This window comes from Lontra canadensis, unplaced genomic scaffold (genome assembly GCF_010015895.1).
Source record: "Lontra canadensis isolate GAN:19392208 unplaced genomic scaffold, GSC_riverotter_1.0 scaffold139, whole genome shotgun sequence".
Taxonomy (NCBI): domain Eukaryota; kingdom Metazoa; phylum Chordata; class Mammalia; order Carnivora; family Mustelidae; genus Lontra; species Lontra canadensis.
In genome coordinates this window covers 845059-858949 of record NW_022631133.1, presented here as the reverse complement: position 1 = coordinate 858949, position 13891 = coordinate 845059, and the positions used below count along the sequence as shown (strand labels likewise).

The window sequence follows — 13891 nt, the reverse complement described above, 5'->3', positions numbered from 1 at the left end:
ACTAATTAAAGCCATACTTGCAGTTTCCATTAGCTTATTCCCTAAATTCTCCAGAGTTGGCTGTCTGGTTTTAATCAAAACCAAATGGTAGTCCAAGTTCCCAGCCTGGAGCAGCTAGGAGGAAGTCATTCAGTGGAGGCACAAGAAAGCAGAAAAGATAAACAGATGATAGTTCACAAAATTTGTGTCGGACAAAGGAAGCAGATACCGTGAGCTGCTTTGGAGATGTGATTCAGGGACTCTGTCAGGCTAGATGGAAGAAGTTGCAAGTGGTTAATGTCAGCAAGACTGTAATAGGATCAAGATGGAGTCTGTCTTCTGCTCTCCCAGCACTGCGTTTGTGTGACTGGAGGATTCTGACTGGAGGTAATGCTGCATGTGCCATGACACGAACTCCTCTAATTCTGTGAAAGATTCCTGGGATGGGAGAGATTTGAAGACCATGTTCCTGTTTACTGGTTTCTTGGGGTTTTACTCACAGATCCTCTCAGGTACAGGATGTAGGGCTGCAGCATTTTAAATTGTGAGTAGTGTAAAAAAAAAAAAAAAAGGTTTTCCTACTTAGGGGATGACGGTTTTAAATCTTTAAATTCATCTTGCTCTCAGAAGAGATCTTTTGCAAGGAGAAGGGCAGAGGTATTTTGATGAAGTCGTGCCTACACATTTAATAGAGTGGGAAAGCTGTAGAGGAGGGAGAAAACTGTTTTCTTTCCTTGCTTTTCTTTTTCTTTTTTTTTCTTTTTCTTTTCTTAATTCATCAGCAGAGTGGGATAGAGAAAGCTCTAGGACTTTATGACTCTCCAGCTAATCACCTCAAGAGCTTTGACAAACTCCCTTCAGTTCTGTGTAAAATCAGAACTCCTCAATCGCTCAGGCGGGCTCTGCTCTGCCCCCCTCCCTCTGCTTCGTGCACTCTTTCTCACATGCACTACTCAGAGGCAGGAAATGCTTCCCAGGCAATCTGGGCCTGCTCGTGGAGGCCCCTTTCGCAAGACATCAGTCTGAACTGAGTGGACAGAAGTCCCTAGGAACGCCTCGACAGACTCCTGCGTGAGCCCAGGCTCCCTCCAGCTGCAGACGGTGTTTTTGTGAGAATCACGCTCTGCGTTAAAACTGCTTAGAATAGAGCCATGATCTCAACCACGAAATGTGAACTTATACTTTGGAGGAGCTCACGGGGACGGACTTCTTTCCTCGCCTGAGTGTTGAACAATGTCATGCCTGGGCGTTTCAGCTGCTGCTCCTCATCTAGGTAAGACGCTGGGGACTCTCTTGTCTTTATACTTTGAGGCGGTCGTGGAAGAGGCAGAAAGTTTGACAGAAACATTAGCTTCGTGCACGGAGTGGTGGTTTCCTATGTCTGGGAGCTAAGCTATGAAATTTGGAAGTGGAAAATGTTTAGGGAGGGGAAAACTGCGAGTCAAAATTGTTTTAGCACAATGTCAATTCTTCAAAGAGGCTCCAGAGAGATTTTACTCTTTTCCTCCATAAACTGAGATTTTAGTTTAATCCCTTTTTATCTTACCTTTTTTATGAATAAAACCAGGTTTCCTAGTGCATGGCATAATACAAAAACAAATACATATTCTCACCCTTAAGTGTGAGGTGTAGACGATTTCTTTTGACCTTCCCTTCCTTTGCCAACAGGGAGAATAGGTAGCACCAGAGTGGCTTTTCTTAATAATGAATCCCCAAAGAATATTCTATGTGTCATGTAAAGTATGAAGATAGGACTCCTCAGTATTTCCCCAAAATAGTGTTGACCACAGTGCAGGCTGTTAATGTACAGCTTAAAGGTTTCATTAAAAAATCAAAACACACATGAAACTTCATAAATTATTTCTATCCTAAATAGTATTTGATCTGACTTTTAAAAATTTAAGTATTAGAATTGGATTTAGTTTGTATTAACTTTCCTGGATTCCCTGCTCCGGTCATATTTTTGTGAACATTTTTGAAGAATTGAAGTAAATCTCAATGACAGCGACATTCAGTATTATTATTTGAAGGCAGCTGGATATCACTGCAATCACATGAAAAACCAATCATGTATTCATAATTCATACAGCCATAAAATTAGATTTCCACTGGGCTGTAGGTATCTTAAATGTCTAAACATGCAATATATGAAGAAAGAAATCTAGCAATGATTGACATAAAATGAACTTATAATGCAAAACATACCGTTGCATTTATACTTCCAAAGAATTAAAAATGAAAATAATTATTTTATAGGAATGATGTGGAATGATATGTGAAGGGGATAGATATTTGTGTATATTTCCAAATCAATTAGATGAACATAAAACATCATAATGAAAGATGAGAGCTGTTTGACAGTTGGATCATAAGAAATCAAGTGTTTTAATTCCAAACTTTTACACAGTACAAGGTGACCATTTGTTGTATTAGCTAACTTACTATTGGATTCTATGCTAGTATAAGTTATCTTGATATATTTTAACTATCCACTAACAATTTAAAATGTGTTAAAACATTTAAATATGATAAAAAAAATCTTGTTCAGCATGTGAAAAATAAAATGCTGGTTTATCTGAATTATGATTTAATAAAATCCCTGAAAAGAATTTCGAGGAAGGAAAGAACATAAGAGACCACTTCAAACACTGTCCTTAGGTTGCCTCAGAGAGCTGAGGAATGACATTCAAAAGTGACCTGTCCAAGGTCACACTGCTAGCTAGTAGAAGAGATGACAGTGGAACACCACCTCATAATTCAGAGATCTTTATACTATAACCTCTTGCTCTCAAATAATAATCATGCAGAATGAAGTATGAATATGTCCAGTAGAAGGCTACTTTTTGACAGAAAATTGTAGTACCACTTTAAAAAATAAGAAAGGCTCAAAGTTGCCACCCGTGTATAGTATGGGGCAGGGGGCAAATCATGGTTTTAAAAAAGAACCAAATTCACCCAAGTAATGAAATATTCTCATATGTAAAATTTTTCTCATGTCTTCAACAAACACTTCAGTGGAGTAACTCTTTGGTGACCATTTTGTTATATTTCATGTTTATGCCAAGGAAATCAATCCATATGCTAATAGTTATATTAATTTTAAACTGATGTTTCTTAAGAGAATAGTGCCAGAAAGGAGCTTGTCTGATTGATATCCTCATGTTCAAATGGTATCATAACCAGTCTGTCCCAACCAGTGACATTCAGAGATTTTACTTCCCCCTAGCAGAATCGGTTTAAGGATCTCACGTACACAGATATTCTTTCTTTTATCTAACCTACAGCTCTATTGCTGTAGCTTATTTCCAGTTTTATGGGTTTTTCCTCAGTGGAAATATGGAAAACAGAAATGGACATAAGAAAACATAAGTGTACATTTGTGGGCCAAATAAAGCCAATTCCTTTCATCTTCCCTTGTACAGCTTATTTTCAATCCTTTAATTGGTTCATATATCTACTCTAAGCCTTCTACAAAGTCCTTTAGTTGTAGAATATAGAATTTCTTACAGTATATAAATACATGTCTGACCGGTACAGTGTAAAATGAGAGAGTTGGCTGCTTAAGCTGCATCATACTTCATATATGACAGTAGATGTTGCCATGCACACTGAACACTGCCCTTTCCAAGGCAAGAAACTTTCTCACAAAATGAATATATGTCATTTCTACTGCATGCCATTTCTTAGAATGTGTGTCATGATCCCTTTTCCCCCATTTTTATGAACCAGATTGAATTTCCTGATGTTATTATATTTTAAAGATGCATTATTCAACACTTTCAGTGTCTCTATCCTACACATTATTGGAATGAGGAATCAATGAAATAAAGCAGTAGCCTAGATAACTGACTACACGGTGACTAGAGAGCCTAGCAAAAGAGAATACATCATTTTATTATTTTCTTAAGAATCTTAAAATTTAAAAGGAAGATTTTTTCTAACCACACTTAAACCTGCCCATACCATACACCTCATTATCAAGACTGTAGGCATGCTTTAATCTCACTCATAGAGAATTGGGTCTTGTAGGCTTTAAACAAGTCTACATTGGGGACATTTTAAAATAATCCTTTGTTTTGATCTTGTTTCTTCTTGGAGAATGAATGAATTCGTGTATGATCTTACAATAAGAATATTTCTGTAGAAATCGTTACAGTACAACAAATTTCCAAAGAGTTGGTCTAGATCTGGATCAGAGAATTTTATGATAAAAATAGAGACATGTCAGTAATTGTACATGAGAATTTAAAGAGGATGTGAGAAAACTAAAAACCCCCAGATTTGAAGGAATTGGCATGACTGTTGTACCTTCTTCCCCCATTGAATGATAAGCCCCTTATGTCTACAACTTAAACCAAACAAGTTTGGAAAGAAGTCCAACTCCAGATTGACTTTGGTGTGGATATTGGGATTTACTTCCATGGTTCTATTTTGGTGTTAAATTGCTAGTCAGTTCATAGAGTTTTGAGAAACAGATGGACTTAGTTTTTAATGAAACTAAACAGAATAAAGGTGAATTTAGACCTAGTTAAAAAGAGATTGTTGATTTTGATTGAGTAGATTATAGGATATGCAAATAAAGTTGAAGAGATTAAATAAGGACTCACATGCAAAAAATAGTGGGAAGGCGATGTAAACCATGTGCATATAAATGTGCTCATTAATTAAGGTAGATGGATAGAAAAAATTATTGTACTAGTTGTACGTGTAAAAAGGTTGTTTTGTATTAGATTAGACTAACAAAGTGTTTTAGCAATACAATTCAAATAATTCAAAGAAAAAAATCAATCCTATCATGGAAATGAGTTGGAAAGGAAGTAGGAAGATCAGAGCAAGTTTAGAAATTCAATGTTTCTTGTTATTCTCAGCCAAAAACATATCCTAGCATGTCAGATGCTGTCAATACCTGTTTTGTCAATAATCGTTTGTGGAATAAATCAGAGGGAAAGAGGAAAGAAAGGAAAGCAAAATTTGTGTAAAGAGGGGGCATTGTGGGACTTTTTTTTTTTTTTTTTCGATTTTCCAGACATCCTGCGATGATAGAATAATTTTTACAGGGGAAAGAAGATAAGAGGTTGTCAAGAATCATCAGAGCCTCAGGCCAAAGGTTAACAACATTCTCATAAGAAGACATGACAAATTCATTAAAAACCAGAGGGAAGCATGAGCATCCAGAAGTAGTTTAAAAGTAAAAGTTACGTGAAACCAGTGACAGCAGAGCTCTAGTGAATTTTCCACAATTTAAATGGGGTGGTGAACTGAAAAGCTCCTGGGCAGAGTCCAAAAACTGGCTCTGATTTGTATCTTCGCCACTTGATGTTCTGCAATGTGAAGCCTGCCCCATAACTACTTTGAGCTTCTGCTTTTTATTGGTAAAGCAAGGAAGATAATGAGAACAGTTCTATCATTGGGTGATTTTGAGCATCCCATGAGATTTTATATGGGCAAACTGTTTTGCACACAGTATAACAAACAAATCTTTGTTTAGAAAAGCATAGGTCAATTAGTCAAGGAAGGAAGAAAGACTCATGGTATTTCACATTTTGGTGAAATTGCTCTTTTATATTGAAACAACATGGGCATGCAAGGGATAGTTGTGTCTCATACCCAGCCATGGATTCTGCAGCTAAAATCAATCAAAACTAAAGGAGTCACCATTTTCACCATCAGCAGCAGCATCCTGTCCGGGAACATCTAGTGAATTCTCACAATATGCAATGGATTGAATGTTCTATGCATATCACTAGCTTAGTGTTATTATTTTAGCTTAATACTATTATTTTCCCCTCAACAAAACTTTTTGTTATTCCCATTACAGAGGTGAGAAAACTGAGGAACACAAAATCTAGGTAACTAATCCAAATCACTGGGGGGGTGGGGGAAGGAATGGTTCTTTAACAGACATCTTACCTCCACAGAAAAAATGGAGATCATAACTTTTGCCACTGGTAGGTATTTGACCTTGAGCTGGTTACTAAGTCCTGCCAAAATTCCTCCCTGTAAAATTAAGGCAGTGATAGCAACTACTCCACAAAGTATTTGTGAGTACTATTACCAAGGGAGATGGTGTAAGAACAGTACCTGACCCACAGTAAATGCTTAGTAAATGGAAGTCCTTTGTTACTGTTCCTATTATCATGATCAGAAGTTTTCAATGTGCCTGCTGTTAGTTGGGTATATAGAAGAACACTTGGAAATCAAAACAAGCCCCACTGGGCATAGGTACATGATAAAATAAGATGAGAATTAAGGATATTAAGCACAGCAGGCAAAGTTGATGGCAGAGGCATCAACCCTTGGTAGGATAGTGACCTAACAGAAGTAGTTAAGTTCCCAGTGATGTCATGTTCCCAATTTCAGTGGAAGTCATACTTTTTGGAGGAGGGAAATCTCAGTATTCTCTTGGCACATAGCAAGCCAAGCACCTGGGTGGGTGTAGCTATATTTTTCATTTGCAGTTAGTGATTACTGTGTCTACCGTTAGAGGGTTCTTAGAAATGATAGCAAAGCTAAAAATAGAAAGTGGCCACTTAAAGCAAAGACACAGCTCACCATGCTGATGATAAAGCATTATAATCCGTGTCCCTTGTTGAATAGAAACGCTGCTTTGCCATTCAAAAACAAAAAGCAACCAAGTTCTTGATGACAAATTTAACTCTAAACTATTTTCTTTCACATGAAAAATTTCAACTGGAGCAAGTTCAGAACAAAGACAATACTTTTCTTTGGTAATAGGGGTTTGGTAGAAAAAAGATATTAAGGCAAAAACACAAGTGGTTAATTATTAGTGAGTTTATTTGCAGAAATAGCTAAGCTATGGTATAGTTCTAAATGCTCAAAGGATTCTGCATAGGATGGAACACTATCATTGAGAAAACTGTGTACTTTTATAAAATAAAATGGGGAAACCCAAAGAAAATACACATAGCGAGAAATTACTGCATCCATGATGCAATCTTGTTCCCCATGACGGTGTGAATTTGGGGAATCTTTTGGAAATCAGTTATCCCCCAAAAGGTCTTAGTGATATCAGGCAAATATTATGAAGTTTTCCAAGATTTCCTCAAATTACATGTGGGTGACTTAAGAAAACTTTTAGAGACTCTGCAGACCTGGCTGACCTGAGCTATAAGGGGTAATAAGTTGAACACTGCCAGGATCTGGGCTCCTCCCCGCAAAAAAAAAAAAAAATCAGAAATTACTGAGGCTGCATTACATAGCAGGAACCTGAAGGTAAAAATAGGGCACCACAGGAATAATAATTTTTGCAATTTTAGAAACCTGATTTTTTATGATGAGCTGACTTCTAGTGAACTGAACAGAGTTCATTGTCACATTTGTCTAATTCCTGGAATCTTTGACTCTGAAAGCTAAGTATAAGAAAAAATTTTCCACGCTTAGTAAAGTTGAGATATACATAAAAATAGATAAATCTTAAAAGAATATTTTAAATTGGATACCTGCTTCTTCCTTTTTCTTCTAAAGACCAGAAATGATGGAGACTTGGATGTGTCTTTTGGAAAAAGTAATATAATGCTTATTCCACTGACTTAGTTCATTATGGGTGGTTTCTTCTATAATTTACTTTTTTTATATCCAGACAGCCCAAATACATGGAAGCTATTCCATATATAATAGTTTAAGCTTCAATAATTTACCAATACAGAATTTCAATAAAGGGCACCTGAGTGGCTCAGTTGGTTAAGCGTCTGTCAGAGCGTCTGCTCAGGTCATCCCAGGGTCCTAGGTTCGAATCCCACATCAGGCTCCCTGCTCAGCAGGGAGACTCCTTCTCACTCTCCCTCTGCTGCTTTCCCTGCTTGTGCGCGCGCTCTCTCTCTCGCTCTCTCTCTGTCAAATAAATAATTTTTTTAAAAAAGAGAATTTCAATAAGAGTTTGTTTTCCACAGACAACTAATGAGGCATAATGAGTAAATTCCAACATCTGACAAAATATGCAAAAGTAAATGGGTAATGATTTTGTGAAGAATTAGAATGCAGATTGCTACCAAAGAAAGAAAATCTGCATGAAATCATATGAAGATAAATTCCTGCATCATATTATTAAAGGTCTCTCTCTCCCACAGCCTATTTCTAGCCCTTTCTGATTTGGATTAGACAACATGAATATTTTAAAGGAAAAGCACCAATTGTCTTTGGCTAAAAGTTGGCTACTCTGACCCCTGAGTAGACTCATAGAAATGCTTTTTTAAAATGTGTTATCTTTTTTGGCTATTTGTTCCTGCATTTACATAAAGGAATTAGGAAGAGTCGTATCTGCCCTCGCTTTCTTACTGCTCCTGAGCATCTTGAAATGAGACATCAGTTTGGCAATGAAAAGCATTCCTCTTCATGTTATCATTGAGCTGGGGGATCAGTGGGACGATACCCAAATGTGCACAATTCGGTTCGCTAAATAATTCGTTCCTTGACAGCTCCATCAAGAAAACAAATTTCATTCTGGCCTTTGCAAATGTTCCCTGTAGTGAAGGTTTGCTTTGAAACTAGCAAGCACACATTTGAAGAACTTTATTGAGTTGTGGCCATGTCTACGTTGTTGCTTCTGTTCTAGTTGTCTAATTCAGTTCTAAAGTGGGTTGGAGGCCTTTTCTATTTGCAAATGTGACTCCCTGAGAGGAGACAAAGACACATAAAGATTTAAAATCATGATAGGATGTTCAGATTCCCAGTGTCCCCATTTTGCCGACTTATCATATTAGCCACAAAGTTGGTCAATGTAGAAATGTTCTTTTCTCTGTTCAGATGCATTCTGTATTCTTGTAAGAGTGCCTTTTAGAGCTGAAACCACTTGCAATTAAAAGGAGGTTATTTTCCTCATATCTTTTCTTCTTTCCGTCAGTGACTGAGAATATGCTACGTGGTAGATATTACACATAGATATGTTGTAAAAGAGTTGTAAGAAGGAAAACATGACCTAGAAATTCAACATGGGATGGGTAATGAAGAAGAAAGACCCTAAGGGAAACCAAAGCAACTGAGGCCACCTAAGGAGAGAGGAAAATAAAGAGAAAATGTCAGTACTATTGTGCTTTTATTTTCCCTTCTATTAAATACATAGAATCTGTGTGAAGGTGTTTTAAAACAACCTGGGAGCCAATTGTGTGTGTGTGTGTACATATATTTTTAAATTTTTATTTGTGTATGTGTATGCATATATATGTCTATGTATGTCGTTTGTGTTCCGAAAGGATACAATGAGATACACACATTTAAAGGTTTAAGGGATTGAATGAGAAAAATTGCCATCTTGCTAAGTACTATGATGGAGTGTCCAGGAGAAGTTGAAATAATGCAATTATTTCATATGCATTTACTTTTCATATGCATTTACTCAAAGTTATTTACATCTTACTTTTTGTATCTTAAAACTTCTGTTCAGATAACATTTTAGAAGGCTATCACTAAGAGGATTACCAAGAATATTTTTTCCTGACTTGCAGAAGTTCTTAAAAGGGTTGGGGGAAGAAAAAGGCCATTAAAAAAAATCACCCAAGGGATGCCTGGGAGGCTCAGTTGGTTAAGCGGCTGCCTTCGGCTCAGGTCATAATCCCAGCATCCTGGGATTGAGTCCCACATCGGGCTCCTTGCTCGGCAGGGAGCCTGCTTCTCCCTCTGCCTCTACCTGCCACTCTGTCTGCCTGTGCTTGCTCTCTCCCTCTTTCTCTCTCTCTGACTAAAAAAAAAAAAAAAAAAAATCATCCAAGAATCTTATGGAAAATTGCATGACATTATTGGCCCAAAATAAATACCCAAACTGGCACCTTTATTGTGCTAATGGAAGGAGAAAGATATATTTGTACTTTTGAGGGGGTGGTATGGAGAGGGTGGGAGGGAACACAGGGAATATTTGGATCCTATTAGACATATTATAAAGGAAATGTAGACATATTTACCTATCAAATCAATTTTAAAATTACTGCTGTGGAACATATTAAAATATAGTTTAAATTTATGTTATTATTTAACACACTTTCTGAGATTCAGAAATTTTTCTTTGCCTCAAGCAAATAACACAAAGAACTATAACAATTTAAACTGTTTTTGGCTGTTTTCCCTATTACCTCCATATTTCTAAACAATATGATTATACTATATTTTTCCCATTTTAGTCATTATCTGTTAAATTCCTATTATGAAAAATGAAGAGTCAGCTCTCTGAGATGATTCTTCCCAGCATCCCTAACCTCAACTCCTACAAAAATTTTATGCTTCAAAAATAGTTGCTTTCATAATTTTTTGTTAAGTCAGTATTTGCTGTTTGCATTATTTGGCTACACAAAAAAGTTTCAGCTAAACCAGGTCATGTACTATGATTATATTTCCTTTCTTTTAAAACCCTGTGTTTCCTGGAGGTAATAATTGATTTTTTGTTTTCTGTGTAAATATTACTAACTCCTCCACCTAAATTGTTTGACTTTATTATAAATTCCTCTTATTGTGGCCACATACCTCATATAATCTATTATTTCCATGGTTTTTTCCTTAGAGACATCTCTTGTAGAGAACTTTAGGATTTATGTGAAATGATTGCCTGCTAGGCCTGCTACATAAATTTCATCCTAGAAATCCCATCCCCTGGTCTTTGTGTTGAGTTTCTGACTCCCTTGTTGCCATGTCTTCTCCATTTTATTTATTCTTTTATTGGGATAGAACTATCCCTCCAGTAGCTTCTTGAGGAGAGGGGGGAATTTTTTAAGATAGATTAAAATTATGTAGATTAAAATAAAATAAAATAAAATAAAAATAAGGTAGATTAAAAATAAGGTAGATATAAGTTCCCATCAGAATTTTGAAGATACATTTGCCTGTCTTGTTTCCAATTTTGCTATTAAGAAATCCAATAACATTGGGATTCCCAAGGCGTAATGTATAACCTCTTTTCTCTCTTTCTCTGATAACATATATGTTCATTTGCTTACCTCTAAAGTTCTGAAATTTCACAATAATGTTTCTTGGTGTGGTGTATTTTTATTTCTTGTATTACTTCATACTTCACAGATTTTCTTGAATCTGAAGACAGGTCTGTGAAATTTTCTGAAAAAAAAAAACAAAAAAAAACAAAAAAAAACAAAAAAAAAAAAAAACTTTTCTTTTAAATCTCTCCCCTCAATTTTCTCTGAATGCACCTGAGAAATGTGGTTCCCCTCCAAGCTGTCAAATGGGTTTTCACATTGTTAGTAATTCTCTGAAGTTTATTGTTGCCTCTGCCATCTTTCCCGAAGAGGTGATTCTAGAATGGTGAAACTCTGAACCTCAGGTCCCATTTGATCTGGATGTTGTGCAGGCAGGAAATTTACCACAGAGGGCATTGTTTAGGGATTCTCTCCTCTGGAAGTCCTACCTAACATTTCCATCATCCCACAGAACTCACTATTGAAAAAGAAGGATGGAAGGATGGAAGGATGGATGGATGTAAAGAAGGAAGGGAGGGAGGGAGGGAGAGAGAGAGGGAGAAAGAAAATAGAAGGAAGGAACGAAGGGAGGAAGGAAGGAAGGAAGGAAGGAAGGAAGGAAGGAAGGAAGGAAACGATAAAGAAAGCAGAAGGAAGGAAGAGGTGAGGAAGAAAGGAAAGAAAGAGAAAGAATGAAAAAAGAAGGAAGGAAGGAACAGGGAAGGAAGGAAGGAAGGGTGGGAAAGGAAAAGAAAGAGGAAAGAAGGAGGGAGGGAGGGAGTGTAGATGGGAGGAAAGAAGAAAGGAGAAACTGATGACCCTCTGCTTGATGTTAAAACTTACATGGAATTTGTGGCCATGAGAAGACTTACTATTTTTCTCTACGTGAATTTCTCTCATAAAATTGTAAGCTCGTTTAGGAAAGGTGGAATATATTATTTAGATCTACATTGCAAATGTTTAGCAGAGTGTCTGTAGCCCAATGGGCACTAGATAAACAAGTTCTGGAGAACTGATCTTGGCCAGGCAGTGCTGCTGTCCGTTTTTCATTCCTGCCCACTTGATTTCAGCCTCCAGTGCTTTAATTGCATCGTATTCTCCCAGACTGTAGAATGAGCAGTGGTGATTAATATTGGAATCTTCTTCTCTAAGGACAGTTGAAAGGCCAAAATACGTAGTATGTGTTTATTTCAGAAGCAGGTGCAAAGGAGAACGTGGTCATTTGATATGAGATACGGGTCAGTGATTCTCAAACTAGAACATCTCCAATTGATGTCATTTAGTATAATAATATTGAATTTCAGTTAACTTCAAAATACTGTATGGCTGGACGCCTGCGTGGCTCAGTCAGTTAAGCAGCTGCCTTTGGCTCAGGTCATGATCCCAGCATCCTCGGATGGAGTCCCACATCGGGCTCCTTGCTCAGCAGGGAGCCTGCTTCTCTCTCTGTCTCTGCCTGCCACTCTGTCTGCCTGTGCTCGTTCTTGCTCGCTCTCTCTCTGACAAATAAATAAATAAAATCTTTTAAAAAAATAAATAAATAAAATAAAATACTGTATGGCACAAAATGCTTATGTTAAGGAGTGGTGTTACAAAATTAAATAATAAATTTGAAATTAATTCATGTCTAAACATTTTATGCACTAATATCACAAAAAGCAAATTTGGCCACTTTACAAACATTTTCCAGAATTGTTACAATATTAGAGGTACATAGAGTCTCTTGTAATATTAATATAGCGGTGTTAGAACACATGCATTTAAGAAGTGAAAAATCCCCATGGAAATTCACTTCATAAAATCAACACCCTGAAATGACCTACACTTTTCCAGATCCCTCATCCAAATCTTCAGCAGCTGAGCTCATTCTGAATGAAAATGCACAAAAAGGATTACCAAGAAAATGTAACAAAAATTTGCAAAACAAATAGTCAGTAGTTAGAAATATAATTTTAAAGACAGCAATCTGATGAGGAGATTGATAGGGAAAAATCAGGTCTTTTACAAAGACATCTATAACTTATAGGATGGATTCTAGTCAATTCAGATGATTTGGAAAATGAGGCCAATATACTCAGATGCAGCTGACAGTAATCCAGTATTCCCTCTTTATTTTATTTTATTATGTTATGTTATGTTATGTTAGTCACCATACAGGACATCATTAGTTTTTGATGTAGTGTTCCATGATTCATTATTTGTGTATAATACCCAATGCTCCATGCAATCCATGCCCTCCTTAATACCCATCACTGGGCTCACCCATTCCCCCACCCCCCCTTCCCTCTGAAACCCTTGGTTTGTTTCCCAGAGTCCATAGTCTCTTATGGTTCATCTCCCCTTCTAATTCCTCCCCTTCATTTTTCCCTTCCTTCTTCTAATGGCCTCTACGCTATTCCTTATGTGCCACATGTTAGTGAAACCATATGATGATTGTCTTTCTCTACTTGACTTATTTCACTTAGCATATCCCCTCTGGTTCCATCCAAGTCTATGCAAATGGTGGGTGTTCCTCCTTTCTGATGGCGGAGTAATACTCCATTGTATATATGGACCACATCTTCTTTACCCATTCATCTATTGAAAGACATCTCAGCTCCTTCCAAAGTTTGGCTGTTGTGGACATTGATGCTATGAATATTGGAGTGCATATGGCTCTTCTTTTCACTACATCAGTATCTTTAGGGTAAATATCCAATAGTATGATTGCCAGGTCATAGGGTAGCTCTATTTTTAACTTTTTGAGAAACATCCACACTGTTTTCCAAAGTGGCTATACCAGCTTGTATTCCTATCAACAGTGTAAGAGGGTTCCCCTTTCTCCACATCCTCTCCAACATTTGTTGTCTCTTGCCTTGTCAATTTTTGCCATCATAACTCGTATAAGCTGATATCTCAATGTGGTTTTGATTTGAATTTCCCTGATGGCTAATGATGTTGAACCCTCTTCTTAATACTCTGTTCAGGCTTTAGCTCATGGGGGCAGATTATAACTATCA

The 13891-nt window shown here is 37.0% G+C and overlaps 1 protein-coding gene across 1 annotated transcript in view; it reads left to right on the top strand.

The window, feature by feature from the left end:
• Positions 1 to 934: 934 nt before the first annotated feature.
• Positions 935 to 13891, top strand: part of DLC1 (DLC1 Rho GTPase activating protein) — a 412671-nt gene continuing 399714 nt past the window's right edge. The window contains exon 1 of the mRNA XM_032843405.1: positions 935 to 1252. The gene's annotated coding sequence lies outside the window, so the exon portion shown is untranslated. The remainder of the gene's footprint in view (positions 1253 to 13891) is intronic.